We start from the raw sequence: 15531 nt of genomic DNA, 5'->3' as shown, positions 1-15531 counted from the left end.
AGGGATGAGAAGTACAGCACAGGGAATAGAGTTAATGATATTGTAATACACCTCTCACCGGGAGCATGGAGGAATCTATAGCATTTCGAATCAATATCATACACCTGAAACTCACATAACATTGTATGCTAATCATACTCCAATTAAGCAAAAAACAGGTTTCGCGGAGTCACCCCCAGATTGGGGTAATCAAAAGATACCATGCCAAGACAGGACATGCACAGACCAGCTCCTGTGGACCGAGCGCCCTGATCTGCCTTCCCTCCGTCCCCCCGCCCCCAGCTGAAGACCTCCCCTGGCACCTGTCAGCAAAATCATTTACCTTGTTAAATTTCTGCAAAGAAAAGCAGGTTTCGAAACTGACCTCGTGTGCTTTGTTCTGTGAATGCATAGGATGATTTGGGAAACAGAGATGTATCAGACCCTGAAATTTCAGGCAATTCCCCTTCAGTTTCGTGAACAGTGTTTTAAAAGTACTGAGCAGGGGCACCTGAGTGGCTTAGTCAGTTAAGCATCTGCCTTAGGCTCAGGTCATGACCTTGGGGTCCTGGGATCGAGCCCCACGTCCGGCTCCCTGCTCAGCGGAGAACCTGCTTCTCCCTCTCCCTCTCCCCTACGCTCATGCTCTCTCTCAAATAAATAAAATCTTTAAATTAAGTAAAATAAATAAAAGTACCCACCAGCTGGGATAAATCATGGAAGCTCCATGTGACTCACTTTCTTTCCACATAAATGGAGGGGAATACAAACGTTTGTTCGGTTTCTTACAAGCCCTAACAATCTGTGATCCTAAAGTTATTGCCTGGTATTATCATGAATATTCCAACAAACTCTATGTTGTATGTGATAAAGGCAATTTAATCATCACTGAGGCGGATTTTTCTATTCCCCCAACTGCAAGTGGATGAAGACGTATACTTTTCTAGAATCACTGCACCCTGCACTCCATACCCTCTCCCCACCCCGAAAAAAATAATCCATAAAATTGAAATAGCCACAAAGCTTACATAGCAGCTACTTGTTTGTCCTGGGAAGCAGGCTGGGAAGGTTGTCAGAGCAGAGGAGGAGGAGAGGAGGAAGGAAGAGAAGCTCTGGGGAGGATCAGCCCCAGGAGCCACCTGCCTCACCCACCACAGATGACTGGCAACACCATTAGGAACACATGCAGTTTACGGGGTCCTTCCTCCAGAGAGAATTTGCCAACCCGCAAGTTTGAAGAGAAACCAGAGGAAGCAAAGACCGTGGGTGGCATGGTCACCGATAGCTGTTTCAACACCTGGGAGACCCAGGGATGCCCGGCAACGTGTCACAGAACGCCCCGGGCTCCGCGCCTCGCTCCAGGCACGCCCTGAGGCCCCGCAGATGCTGCGGATTTGCAGGCTCAGCTGTGGTTTCTCTGAATGAAACAGCCTATTTGGGGGCGGTGGGGGGGGGGTATAGTTTATGGTTAAATATAGCATTGCAACCTGCTTCCCCTCCTCGTTGTCTCATCCTTAAAAGAGAGAAAAGGTAAACAGGGACCTTGGAAAGGTTTAGCAATAGAATTGTAAGAACACAAGTTTGTCGCTGTAACTAATAGGTTTGCATTTTTACCGATTCCGATATGCTATTACAGAATGCAGGGTACGTTTTGTCTTTTACAAACCTTCAGGGGACGCCTGGGGGGCTCGGTCGGTCGGTGAAGTGCCCGCCTTTGGCTCAGGTCATGATCTCAGGGTCCTGGGATCGAGTCCCGCATCGGGCTTCCTGCTCGGCGGGAGTCTGTTTCCTCCCTCTCCCTCTGCCCCTCCCCCAGCTCATGCTCTCTCTCGCCCTCTCTCAAATAAATAAATAAAACATTAAAAAAAGACTCTTCAGAAACCGCTCGCTTCGGCAGCACATACACTAAAAATCTTCAGAAAGATAGGTTTCCCAATAAAAAGTAAATTATGTATACATATGTGAATATATATGAATATTTATATAACTTATATACTTAAATTATATAGCTATCAATTATATATACTGATGTATATTTATATATTTACATGTGTATGCTGATATTTTATATAAAAAATATATAAATCAGATAAATATATAAAATATCAGTATACATGTAGGTTTTTTATGTATAAAATATGCATGCATGTTATATATATTTTATATATAGAAAACCAACATAAAATATGCTGTTTCTATATATATATTTATATATATATCATAAAACACCTTTGCACAAAGAATTGAAGAAATGTGTGAACTGATTCATCCTCATAATATGCTACCGTTTGATTTCTACTATGAACCTAGACTGTCAGGAGTCTTTTGTTGAGATGGTATTTTTCCCACATTACAAATAACTACCATGACTACCTTCCAGTTTTATTGGGTTGTGTGGGGGTTTGTTGTTGTTGTTGTTTTAAGATTATATTTATTTACTTATTAGAGCGACAGAGTGAGGGGGAGGGAGAGGGAGAGAGAATCTCAAGCAGACTCCATGCTGAGTGCAGAGCCCGAAGTGGGGCTCGATCTCACGACTGTGGGATCACGACCTGAGCCGAAACCAAAAGTCAGGTGCTAAACTGAGCCACCCGGGTGCCCCCAGTTTTGTTGTTTTGTAATAATTTTGTTGCCCGTTTTTGCATGCTCTACAATTCACCACCTAGCACTCCTTTCACATTGCTGTTTTATGCTATAACAACTTCAGTTTTCTCCCACTTTCTGCTCTGCCATTCTAGAATCCCTGCTTTATACAAGGGTCCCCCCCCTCTGTGGGGGATACGATTCAGGACCTCCCCGTGCATGCCTGAAACGGCAGAGAGTACCAAACCCCACATATAGCATACATGCATACCTATTATAAAGTTTAATTTATAAATGTGATGCAGTAAGAGAGTCACAATAACTCATAATCCAAAAGAACAAGTATAATCATACATTCTAATAGAAGTGATGTGAATGTGGTCTGTCTCTCAAAATACCTTCTTGTCCTGTCCTCACCCTCCCTCGCGTGATGAGGGGAAATGATCCGATGCCTGCCGGGGGAGGTGAAGGGCAGAATGCAGGTGTTGTGACCTGTCCAAGTGGGAGGCTAGGTCAGGAGGAGACGTACCTTCTTCCTCAACACAGGGGACAGCATTAAGACCCAGGGGTAACTGAAATCCAGGGATGAGGGGGGAGCACTGTACGATCTTTCTCTGCATATTTAACTATTTTTTTAAAAGATTATTTATTTATTTGAGAGAGACAGAGAGAGCATGAGTTGGGGCAGGGGAGAGGGAGATGGAGAAGCAGGCTCCCTGCGACACAGGACTCAATCCCAGGACCCTGAGATCACGACCCGAACCAAAGGCAGACGCTTCACCGACTGAGCCACCCAGGCGCCCTCCTGCACATTTAACTATTACTTAATTTTCATGTAACTTAGACTTTCTCCCTGGGTCTGCTTTACCATTTTCCTCGGAGAGAACCATTTTCTCCTGCGTCAACTGCTGGGGTACACATTTCAGCTACTTACCCTGAACTCTGTGCTAACAGACAAAGTCGAATCCAAAGTAAGATGTTGGCCTTAGGGGGGTATTTTTTTGTATTTTTTTTTCCCCAAATGTCTACTTCCCAAGGATTCTAATTCTCTAACGGCATGAATTCCAAATAATTCTCTGTAATGCGATCCTTACTATTGCAGCTCTTCGCACAGAATGAGCTCAGCACGTGCACGGTTTACAATATATACACGCAGGGGGGCGCCTGCGTGGCTCGGATGGTTAAGCATCTGCCTTCGGCTCAGGTCATGATCCCAGGATCCTGGGATCGAGCCCCACGTCGGGCTCCTGGCTCAACGGGGAGCCTGCTTCTCCTTCTCCCTCTGCCTCTCCCCCTGCTCATGCTCTCTCTCTCTGTATCTCTGTGTCTCAAATGAATAAATAAAATCTTTAAAAAAAAAAAGGTGACATGGAACACTCACATTAGGCAGTGTTAAATGAAATCTGGGTCTCCCAGCTCCCGCTGGCTTACGTCTGGGGCACACGTATCACCCCAGCGTCCCCTAGGCCAGGCAGCCTTCTTTTTGCCAAGGCTCCAGGTCACCTCCCCACCCCGTATGGAACATCTTCACCTATCTGTCCAACTCTAGGACTTTGTCCTCTTAATGTAGCTAAAATATAACAGTGTTACCATCTTCATCTGAAAACTATAAAATGAACCTGACTGCTAATATTTAAGCTCTATGGCCCTGGTGATTTTGCCTTTAACTATTTGAAAAAGATTTATCAACATTGAATTAAGCCATTATTTTGTAACAGTGAACATAGGACATGAGAGATTAAACACACACATGCACACACACACACACACACACACACACACTAGAAGGGAGATTCTGATATAAAACTTCCTTGTTCTGAATCATAAGACTTTGGTTCATGTTTTACTGTTTCTACCCACCCCACACAATATTTTTTTAAATTTCTATGAAAGAGATGCAAAATGGCATTGTTAAATGGATTGTCATATGGATAATAAACAACATAGTCTTTTTAGCCTTCAACAGATATTAAATACATAAATGTAATGGGGGGGGGAAAGAATAGCAAGATTATTTGTGCAGATTACCCTGACAATTGAAACACTCTCAAGGAACATTAGATTCTCTTAGTTCTTCTTTCTGCTCTGTCAATAAAATATAATACAAGGATTCTCAACATAGTTCTGTGATGATAGTTATGTAATTTGGGTTAACACTCATTACAAGGAATCTGAAATTATCTGTCACGTCCCTGAATCCATTAGCACGAGGCTCCCCAAGTCCTTAATGTGCCTGTCTTCAGGGTAAAATTCAAGAGAGGGGTATGACAGGTGAAGTTCTCCAAAATTAGTTGAGCTGGCATCCTCCTCAAGAGAGAATCTCGGATTCGGAACTCTTTCCATCAATTGCTATCACTTTTGCATGATTTTTGAAAGAATCGCCACAAGAGAAAACCTTTCTCTGGGACAATGTCATCTTGCCCATCCGAGTGACGTGGTCTATTTTCAAGGCTGGTGCGTGAAGCTGAAAGATCTCACGTGGTGGAAAAAAGAGATTCCAGCAACGGTGGTGCAGTATGAGCTGATTATCTGTGATCTTTCAATTTCCGAGACTCAGGGACAGTAGGAGTCAAGGTGCTGCTCACGCCTTTGGGATGCTGACAGAGCTAACAATTCCCTGTTGATTTTTATAATGACCATAAGGAACCGGCGGGGATCGACGAGAACATGTCTACCACCGAAGGCTCATACAAGCAGCACAGCAAAAATGTCTCAGGAGCATGCCGTTCTTGGTGGAGTCAAAGTCCTCTGCTTTATGCGTTTACTCATAGATTTGCCGAACTGAAAATCAGTGTTTTACAAATATGGGGTTTGACAGCTTTTAAAAAGAGACCCAGCCGCACACATATGGCAAGAGAAGGATCCTTTCAGATTGTCATGGAAACTCTTTGCTGTTACGATTTGCTACTGTTTCCTGACGATTTGATCTCTGCCTCTTATCTAGTTAAGTTTATGATTCCTTCAGCCCTTTAAGGACCAAAGAGATCTCATTACTCCCCAAAACAGAAGAGAGCTAGGAAGCAAGGGGGGGGCAGGGACAGAAGGGGAGAACCCGTAATACACACCACAAACAGGAGGGGGTGATACATTCATGACCCAAAGACCTTAACCACGTTCTTATGAGCATTCACACCCAGGGGTTTTTGAGAGTTTTGGCATATTCCCAATTCATCTCTTTACTACCAGCACTAAACTTACCCCCCAGCCTATAACTGGCATATAGTACCTCTTCAATCAAATAGCTCAAGGGAAGAAAGCAAGAGCAAACACAAGAAACAAACCTCTAGTGCAAGAAGAAGCTAGTTTTCCAGAAAAACACAGAAATACCTTAGTCACGCAATTTCTTTCCTGCCAGGGCTCACTAAGGAGCTCCATTCCTGAGTCTACCATACTGGTTTTTCATGTTGAACAAGGCCACCAAGAGACCAACAGAACGTATCGCATGGTGGGCAGACAGATGCACAGACCGGGTGCTCTGGCCACCACCACCCCCATGCTCATGGCCGTCTTTCCTGCCCACGTACCCGTAGATAGTTGCAGTCTTTTTTGTATGGTATGCTTTTTTTTTTTTTTTTGGAATGTCATTGACACACAATTAGTTTCAGGTGTTCAGAGTCTTTCTGGAGAGGAGAAGAAGTTGCCTACCCATCCAAGCAGGAAAGATGCATGGCTAGCTACATGGTCCCCCTGACAGAAGAGGTCCCAAATGGTTCACAAAAGCACACAAGATATGAATTAATTACATTTCCATGAGGACTGCAATATGCCTCTCCCCACATGCACGCGCGGTAATAGATCTTCCAAGCTGTAGTTTCTGTGGATAGTTTCTGTGGACCATTAAATATCGATACTGTGGACCAGCCTGGAAACCTACTCACCACATACGATACTTTCTTCTGGAAAATGCAGGACTGTCTATCTACCTAGATCTACAAATGTACTATATATTTACAGTAATTTTTGATGTAGTAATTTATTATGTAGACTATATATTTATATAAAATTATAAAACACGTAATTGTAGATATAATCTATGTCTAAATGAATTCATTCATCAAGATATCTAAAAGTTAAAAAAAAGATATATAAAAGCTTTCCAGTGAATTGTGAAATATACCAAGTTTAGATGATGAAGGCTTTCTTCATCAATTACATAAATTGAATGTAAATATAATTATATAAATGGATAGCACAGAAGTACAATAATGACTGTATATAAATGTAATCCTATATACTAGTAATTGTATACATTTTTAAATGAAATTTGGCTAGTTAAATGATGCAAGGTTTCTAGATACGATTTGCCAATAAAATTATTTTATGCAAGAAACAGTTCAGAGTTGGGGCTCCTGGGTGGCTCAGTCGGTTGAGCGTCTGCCTTTGGCTCAGGTCATGATCCCGGGGTCCTGGGATCTGTCTCTTTCTCACCATCTGCCTCTCCCCCAGGTCATGCTCTCTCTCTCAAATAAATAAATAAAATCTTAAAAAAAAGAAAAAAGAAACAGCTCCTAGTTATGTTGTGGCTTTAAGTGTCTAGAGGCCACTCATGCCTACACGCTAACATATTGATATGCTGGGGACCTCAGTGTGTTTGCAGTCTTGTAATGTGGAATCCTATTTCTAAAGACCCCGTGCCCGGTGGGGGAGTGAAAAGCCAGGAGAGGAGAGCCAAGCTGCACGCATTCACCTTCCCCAGTGACTGTCTGCTGGGATTTCTCAGTGCTTCGCGGGTAGGCGCCACATGAATGAACAGTCCGGGCGGAATGGGAATGCAGAGGAGTTCTGCAGGAAGGGAGGGACCCAAGACCATAAAGAGACTATTGTGAGTTTCTCAACTGTTGTGGCTTCAAGCTTCTGGGTGTTTATGAAAGGAATCACTGGGTTTCTCTTCTGTGCTAATACAATGCCACAACGTTTCAATGGCCACAGCCTCTCCACACAGCCCCTATGGCACCAAACAAATAAAGGGCAAGGCAGATAAAAGGGTGATGGGCTTAGCCTTTTCAAAGGAGGGCCCAGTTTGGTCCGTGGAGAAATTGTGCATTTCTCCATCCCAGTATGCAAGAAGCTACGAGATCGATGTCCGTGAAGGGGTAGCATCTTATTGCAATGATCATATAGATGATTTCACCATTAACGTGGGTGATGGATAACTTGTTAGGAAATATGGCTCCAATTAGGAGACAAAACTTCAAGGACGCATGGAGATCGTGGATAGTTGCCCCTAAATACATACTCTCCATTTATTTAGGTCCCATTACGAATGAACGTCTTCACCCTCAAATGAGAAATACTCACAAGCGCTTTGCAGGTCACTCACATGACGAATATTTCAGTATGACGTATGATTGGTACATGACAGAGAGGAGGCACGAAAAACGGGGAAAATGGGACAAAATCACATCTTTCCTTCTAGTATATTTTGTGTAGGTGTAATGTGTTGCACTGGCTGAAAAAAAAAACATTTTATGCAAGAAAAAGCTCTTGGCAGGGCGCCTGGGTGGCTCAGTTGGTTAAGCATCTGCCTTCAGCTCAGGTCATGATCTCAGGGTCCTGGGATCGAGTCCCGCATCAGGCTCTCTGCTCAGTGGGGAATCCGCTTCTCCCTCTACCCCTGCCTCTGCGTGCTCAATCTCTCAAATAAATAAATAAATCTTAAAAAAAAAAAAAAAAAAGAAAGAAATAGCTCTTGGTTATGCTTGTGAATCTGGGCATCTGTGTGTATATAAACACACACGTTTCAATTATTACCACATTCCTTTAGACCACAAGGGCATATCTGACTGGTACAGGTGATGCATTTGTTTAAAAAAAAAAGTGTTTTTCTGTTTCGCCCCTAGTGCATTCACAGCTATCCTTAAGTAGGAAGCATTTGCAAACAATGAAGGCACATGATCTCATGGGGTTCTGGTCTCCACACCCCACCCCATTGTTCAAGAGAGCAAAACCCCTTCAATGCCGCAGGCCATCCAAGTAATGCAACACGCGTCCGTGCCCCAGTTCTGAACCAAGCCTTGGTGATGTTGAAATACGAAACAAGGAAAATGACACCGAGAGCAAATCCCATCAGAGCCGTGGGAACACACCAAGACACCTTTGCCACACTTTGCAAAAATGAGCATCAACCTTCAATGCTGTTTCCCATCAGTGCCACTCAGGGTCATTAACCCTGGTTCTTTTTTTTTGAAGGATCCAAAACCTGACCAAGAAACGCAACTTCAAACTAACCAAGTCGTTTCTTTTTATTGTCCAGAGAGAGCAGGCAAGGTTCCACACTTTAAAGAAGTGCACTTTGCAAAATATGTATCCTTTGCTCCTCCTGGGCAAAAAAAAAAAAAAAAAAAGAGCAAGCAAGCAGAAACACAAAAGGCAATGGAGCCTAGAAGAGGAGCTGACTGATGCCTTCAAGTATGTAACATAGTCAAATTCCAAAACTCATAGAGTGGAATGCTGGTTGCCAGGGGCTGGGTAAAGTGAGAAATGGGCATTAGCAATCAATGGGCATAACCTTTCAGCTAAGCCAGGTGAGTAAATTCTAGAGATGAGCAACACAACCTTGTACCGAGCGTCAGCAATACTGTGTTGTTCGCTGAAAAGTTTGCTAAGAGGGCAGATCTCAGCTTCCATGCTCTTACCCCAACAAAATAAAATTTAAAAATGTACCTGGAATGATAACTTCAAGATGCAGGGTCTCATCATCCCATGAAGAATTAGCCTCTTGAAACCAGAATGCTCAGCAACATTAACATGCAGAACCAAGAAGGTCCCATTGTAAGCCCAAAATAGAACTCAGTTACTGTAGGGACTCCCTATTTATAGAACATACATTTTAAATAAAGCCACCCAAACAAAACTCTGGATAATTTCCACACATTTCCAAACAGCTGTGAAAGCACATGCCATTTCATTAACACTATCCTGAATAAAGATCTGTCTCCTGGAGATTTATTCCAATGAGGTTTTAGGCTTTATGCTTCCTCATTTCCTCCCTAAATTATACAAAGATTACTCTTTTCCCCTCTGGAATCAGTTCAATACAACCTCATCTTACTCCATAGTTTATGTTCATTGGGGTTTGGTTTGTTTTCCTTCAGGTACCACCTCCGGGAGGAAGGGGGGGTGGGGTGAGATAAGAGGATCATTCCGGAAACTGGCCAATTTGCGCAGGCAGGTGGAGCTCAGGTATGCAAACACCCGCAACAGGTGAACTCAGCACTCAGTGTCTGGAGTTTGAAGAGAGCCCTAAGGGGACTGGCTGTGCCCCTCTACCGACCTTCCGTTGCTGTGAGTTTAGGAGCCTTTTATTTATCTTTGTTTAGTTATAACCGCCGCAGAGAGAAAAGCTTCGCATGCATGTTTGCGGAAAGGCCATCGACAGCAAAATGGCGAACGTCTAGGCTGCACCAGTTGATTTCTACCCCCTGCTCATTTCTGTTCCTCTGTTCTCCCCAAGAAAAGGAGGGTTTCCCATCGTGCCATTCACGAACCAAAGAACAGTGGAGGCTTTGAAAGGCCCCATGTAGGTTGTTGAGAGAAAAATGACAAAACTGGAAAATATTCATTGAGCGAATGGCCCATGAATGAGCGCACAAGAGATGACCTAATTGCCTACGACCACGTGGCCTTCACCTCCGAGATTCTCACTTTCTCTCCCTGACCGGGCAGACACGGTCTATTGGATCGGAAACTGATAGCTGACAAGTTTAAGAAATCAGCTGTTATGACATAGAAGGCACAGTCTGTCTTCACATCATTATTATCATTTAACGTAATTAAGTAGAACATGAAGTCTCTTCTCAAAGGATATGGTATCCAGGAAAAAAAAAAAAAAAATTGCACAACTGGTTTAAACTAACCCCTGAACATATTTTTCTCATTTGGGAATAGAACATATATCGTTAAGGTGGAAAACATTATAGAAAGGACACAGACTGGTTTATATACAAAAAAGAAAAAAAAAAGTGTTCCTTACACTTGAAATCAGCATACTGAAATCAGCTCTCCCAATGTTTTAACCAGAGAAGCCTATCTGCAGAGTGAGGATTTAGGAACTTAAAATATGTTTATCTTGAAACTTCATTGGAATAAAATAAATTCCATCAACAAGTTGCATTACTGACCATACTCAACCATATACTCAATGTTTAAAATATGGAGCTCCAATTAAAACGAGACAATCTTAAACAGAGGCCGGATCCCATGCACACTTGAATGTTTACTTTTGTGAAAACCATCTCCAGGCTTTTTTTTTTTTTTTTTTTTTTTTTGTGGTCTGGGCATAAGAGCGCCTATATTCTAAAGAGTTCTGAAAAAGACCCTTGCACATTCTGAAAGCAATGTAACAGGCTTAGTCAGTAAGCACGCTATCTTTGTGCAGAGACCAGAAGCTTTCCACAAATTACTACAAAGAAAACCAAATGAAAAGGCCAAGGTCAGAAATAAAGAAAAACCCCCATATACTTATCATTAGTCTACACATTCCATGCCAAAAAAATAATAATAATAATGAACTTTTGACAATCCTCAAGTTCATTCACTTGCAAATTTAGCAACAGCTCTGTTCCTGCCCCTTAGTTATGTATCAGTTATGTATCAAGTATCTTTTTCTATTCTTAGATTTGGGTAAAAATTAGCTGGATCGCTGGATTTAAGGCCAAACCTACATTCAGCATTATTTAAGAAAAAAAAAATACAAAGGAAAGCAACAATTTCTTTATCCAAGAAAAATATGTCAAAACACCTTAAAGACGGCTTCCAAGCACAGCTATTATTATGAAAATACAATTATCATTCAATTCCTGCTCCAAATCATTCTGGCTTCCCAAAGAACACAATCCTCTCATTTGAATTCAGTGATTTAAAACTGATGAAGTAATTTTCCACTTGCTACAACTGGTCCTGATCATTTTCTTACACGTCAAGGATGATACTCTTGAAAACGGCCATGTCTACAAATATATGCCATACATATAAACCATATATATATATATAGTATATATATACATATTGGATTTCCTTGGATAACACAATTCTGGAAGTCTAATCTGAAAAAAATATATATAGTTGCAGAACCCTCCGTGAAATTCTTATCTTCTCGACATGGGGACGAATACAAATACAAAACCCAGATTTTTTTTTTTTTTCTGGAAATAAGGGATGGATGCAACAATGTGCCATTAACCGTCTGTCTGAGATTTTCACAATTGCTGTTAACCCCTTCCTACAGACAACTGAAGGCATGGAATACTTCTCCACTCTGCCCCCCCAGCCCGCTCCCCACCGCCCCCACAAAAGCGCAGATTTCTGTGCAGTCTGCTCATTTCTCTGCGCTCTGCCACCCTCTAGGAAACCGGTTAAGCATCTCCCTTCCAACCGTGGAGCTCGGTTAGCGGCTGCTGTTGGTTTGTTCTGATGGAAAGTCAGATCTTTCTTCTGTCCTGGTCATTTAATTTCTGGCGGAAGGAGGTTACCTACCAACAATGGTCTTCACCTGGCCCTTGCGTATTGCCTGCGGAACGCCCACACAGACTGGAAATTCTGCACCACGATAACTAGGTCTCCCTAAACTTTTTCTTTTTCTTTTTTTTTCTTTTTCTTTTTGCTTCTCTGCGTCCCTCAAATCCTGCTAAGTGCTGACTCCGGGCACGGACCTCGCTCGCCCCACCTCTCACTAGAAGACAGTTAATGCAACGCGCCCTGGATGTGGGAGCCGATCCAGCGGTAGATCCCTTCCAAAACGCATAGGATATGAGCACATAAAACCGTTCCCCCCCCCACAACTGACCAAATAGGGGGAAAAAAAAAAAATCCAATCAAAAGAAGAATCCATACTACCACCTTGTGGATTCTGCTCGCAAGAACAGCACCTGCTAGATTTAAGAACCCCCACCCAGCAGCCCCCACCCCAAATTTCTTAAGTTGGGTCCAAAAGACAGACTGGGATCCGCGGTGCTCGCTCGCCCCAGTCTCGCCGGCGCGCTCGGGTTAACGCAGTCCGCGCACCCGGCGCCTGGCCAGAGCTGCGGCCGGGACACACCGCGGGGGCCGGCCCCCCAGCCACCCCCGGGCCCCCCAACGCTGCCTGCTGCGTCCCCTCCCCCCCGACCCCGATAATAAATAGAAAGAGACCCGCACCTGCCGGTCGGTTCAGGAGAAGGAGTCAGAGCAAAGACAACCCGCAACCAAAAAAAAAATAAAGGGAGCAAGCCTTTGCTGGGGCAGGGGCGGGAGGGATGCGGAGGACGTCCTCCCCGCGCCCCTCGCCCTCCGAGCGGGACGCGCGCTCCCAGGTGGTCCCGCGGGCCCGGGGGTGCGGGGCTCCGAGCGCCCCCGCCCCGGGGAAGGAAGGGCGCTGTGTCTGGCGGCGAGCGGGCGCCGGAATGGTGCGCCCGGGCCCAGGGCTGCGCGCCGCACGGGGCCCCGAACTGGGCGCGCAGACCCCGGGGCCGGCCCGGGAGACCCGCGCCGAGGACTCGGAGCCCGCGCGCCCGCCAAGGGCCGAGGGAGCCGGGGCAGGGTCGGGGGGCGCGGGCGGGGAGGCGGGGGGGCGTCCAGCAGGCAGCCAGGCGAGCGCGCCCGGGGAGGCGGCGGGCGTCCGGGAGAGCGGGCGGGGGAGGGGACAGCCGAGGGGTCGGCCCCTGCGCGCACCACCGCCAGCCCCGATCCCCCCGCAGGGTCTGCAGCCGAGCGACACTCGCCCCCACCGCCCACCCCCGCCCGCACGCACGCACGTCCGCAGGTCGGGCTAAGGGGCGCCGCCGCGGCCTGGGGGAGGGGGCGGGACTCAAGTTCACCGGCTGGCTCCGGGGTCTCACAGCCCCGCGCCCACTCCCCATTGTGCCCCCACCCCCGCCTCGGGCAGCCGGGAGCCGGATCTTTGCGCTCAGCTCTGCCCACTGGAGTGGGAGGGGGGCCAGGCCGAGCCGCGCGGGATTGGGGGTGGGGGTGGGAGAAATCGGCCGCGAACGCCGGAGTGGGCTGGGGGTGGGGGGGCAGGAGGGAATTTGCAGCGCGGGACGGCGGAGAGCTTTGGGATGGGGGTTTGTGCTAGGTTGCCCGAGGCCATGGGGGGGCCCACATATCGGAACCGACTCCCCAGACTCCCCACCTCCAGCACAGGCCAGGGTACCGGCCGGCCGTGCGCCCCGCGAGCTCTGCTCCCGGGAACCGGGTTCTCTGTGGGCAGCGACTTGGGGTCTGCATCCCCCTGAGACCCGGGCTGCGGCGCCCGGCGCCTGTCCCCGCAGCTACCAACTTTTGTGGTCCGGCAGACAAGCAAGCAGCGCGGGGATGGTGCTCGCCAGGCAGCTGCGTGCCCCCCGAAAAGGTCCAGGCCAGACCCAAAGGCTCCCGAAGCAGCAAAACACCACCCTCCCCCCCTTAACTCCGCTTGCCTCCCCCCTACCCACACGCACGGGAAAAGGGGGGCATGGAGCCCGCTCCCCAGCTCTGCAGAAACAGCTCGAAGCTACCGTCATTTGGTCTCCACCCGGGGTCTCCGGCGCGCCCGGGTCGCTCCCCAGCAAAGCCCAGCCAGGTCCTAATCAATCACGTGCGTTATTTCGTGCATCACATCACCCGTCATCTTCTACGAGGCCAGCAGACGACGGAGGAAAAAAAAAAAAAATCGCTTAATGCAACCCCAGCCAAGCCTGTTTTCCTTTTTTCTCTCTGGTTAACCCCCCCGCGCCAAAAAAAGCACCCGAGGAGGTGGTAGCTGAGTTTCCTTAAAGAACAGGAGGGGGAAAAAAGGGGGGGGGGGAGAAAAAAAACAAAACAAAACAAAAAGCCCGTGGTTGCTCACAGTCTTGCAGAAGTAGTCTTGTCTGTGTATCTCCAGTCCCGGTTTGCAGAGAACTGGCGCTGAGCTCCTGCTCTCCCCCTACTGCAGATAAATTTTTTTCCTCCTCTCCCCGCCACACTCTTCTGTTTATTTGTATGTAAGACAGCGCTACTTTGTAAACACATCACACTCGGCCCCAGAGCCCTTCAAATAGCTGATTGCAGCAAAATGCTTCCAAACCAAGGGGGTCCCCAATTTTTTTTTTTTAAGTGAAAAGGAAAAAAAAAAATCAAATGTTTCTGTGGAGCTGTGCATGAAGCTGACACAGGACGCGCCACACATACATGTCCACCCTCCCACCCACACCTAAGAAATGGAGCGGCAGATGGGAGAAAAGTCTTGTTCGGATTTCCAAAATAAAATGAAAGAACAAATGCTGGATGAAGTGAAGCCCAAGCGCCTTTGGTGAGGCTTTTGCTGGGGAGAGCACACACGAGTCCGAATGTTTAAAAGGCTTTAAAAATGCATCAGGAACCCAGAGACACGTCTTAAAACGGCACCTACCTTAGTCGTGGAAAGGCTGCATTAGCTGGGGCTGCTCTTTTTAACACGTCCAGATTTTTCTAGGGAAACCCTGGCTGAGGGTAGGATTCGGGGAGGCTGTGTTGCATCCAGGAGCTGGTGCTTTCTCGAATTCCCCACCAGAGCTGCTCCTCCAAAGGAATGTGGGGACCACCGCGGCGGCCGTTTGGAGGAAATTCGTTGTTTCGGCCCTAAAGAGTCAGGAGGAGAAAGCAACCGAGTCGTAGCAGGAAAGGGCAGAGCGAGGTCTGAATAAGAGCTCTGTGCTGAGAGACAGAGACGGGTCTGCGAGGAAAAGGGGAGATTGAAGACAGAGCTCCTGATGTCTCCCCGATCCCCCTCTGCTATTGGACCAAACTGAATGAAATTTATAAAGCCAGCAACCAATAGATCTCCGCACTCGGTCCCAACAGAAACCACATCCTCAGCTACAAGCGAATGCGAAGAGCCGCTAATCCCAGGGCAAACCAGCTGTGGCAGAGATCCCCGGGGCCGGGGTGGCGAAACAGGTGAGCGCGTCACACTGGGCCACCATGCCACCACGGGGCGCGCAACGAAGCTGGCTCCCTGGCTCCTCGGCTCTCCTCCACCCCAAACTCGCTACA

At 46.7% G+C, this 15531-nt stretch overlaps 1 protein-coding gene across 7 annotated transcripts in view; it reads right to left on the bottom strand.

Annotated features, from left to right (window-relative positions):
• The window catches only part of NLGN4X (neuroligin 4 X-linked), a 289462-nt gene extending 273953 nt beyond the window's left edge, over positions 1 to 15509 (bottom strand). Inside the window, exon 1 of one of the 7 annotated variants that reach the window (XM_078065083.1) lies at positions 14909 to 15509. The gene's annotated coding sequence lies outside the window, so the exon portion shown is untranslated. Of the gene's footprint in view, positions 1 to 12036; positions 12298 to 12696; positions 12838 to 13976; positions 14255 to 14365; positions 14518 to 14908 lie in introns of those variants that run through there. The other 6 variants (XM_036068458.2, XM_078065085.1, XM_078065084.1 and 3 more) reach the window with 6 other exon arrangements.
• Between the last annotated feature and the right edge of the window lie 22 nt (positions 15510 to 15531).

This window comes from Halichoerus grypus, chromosome X, assembly GCF_964656455.1.
Source record: "Halichoerus grypus chromosome X, mHalGry1.hap1.1, whole genome shotgun sequence".
Classification (NCBI taxonomy): domain Eukaryota; kingdom Metazoa; phylum Chordata; class Mammalia; order Carnivora; family Phocidae; genus Halichoerus; species Halichoerus grypus.
Note: the sequence above shows the minus strand (reverse complement) of the source record. Positions and strands in the feature narration are given on the sequence as shown.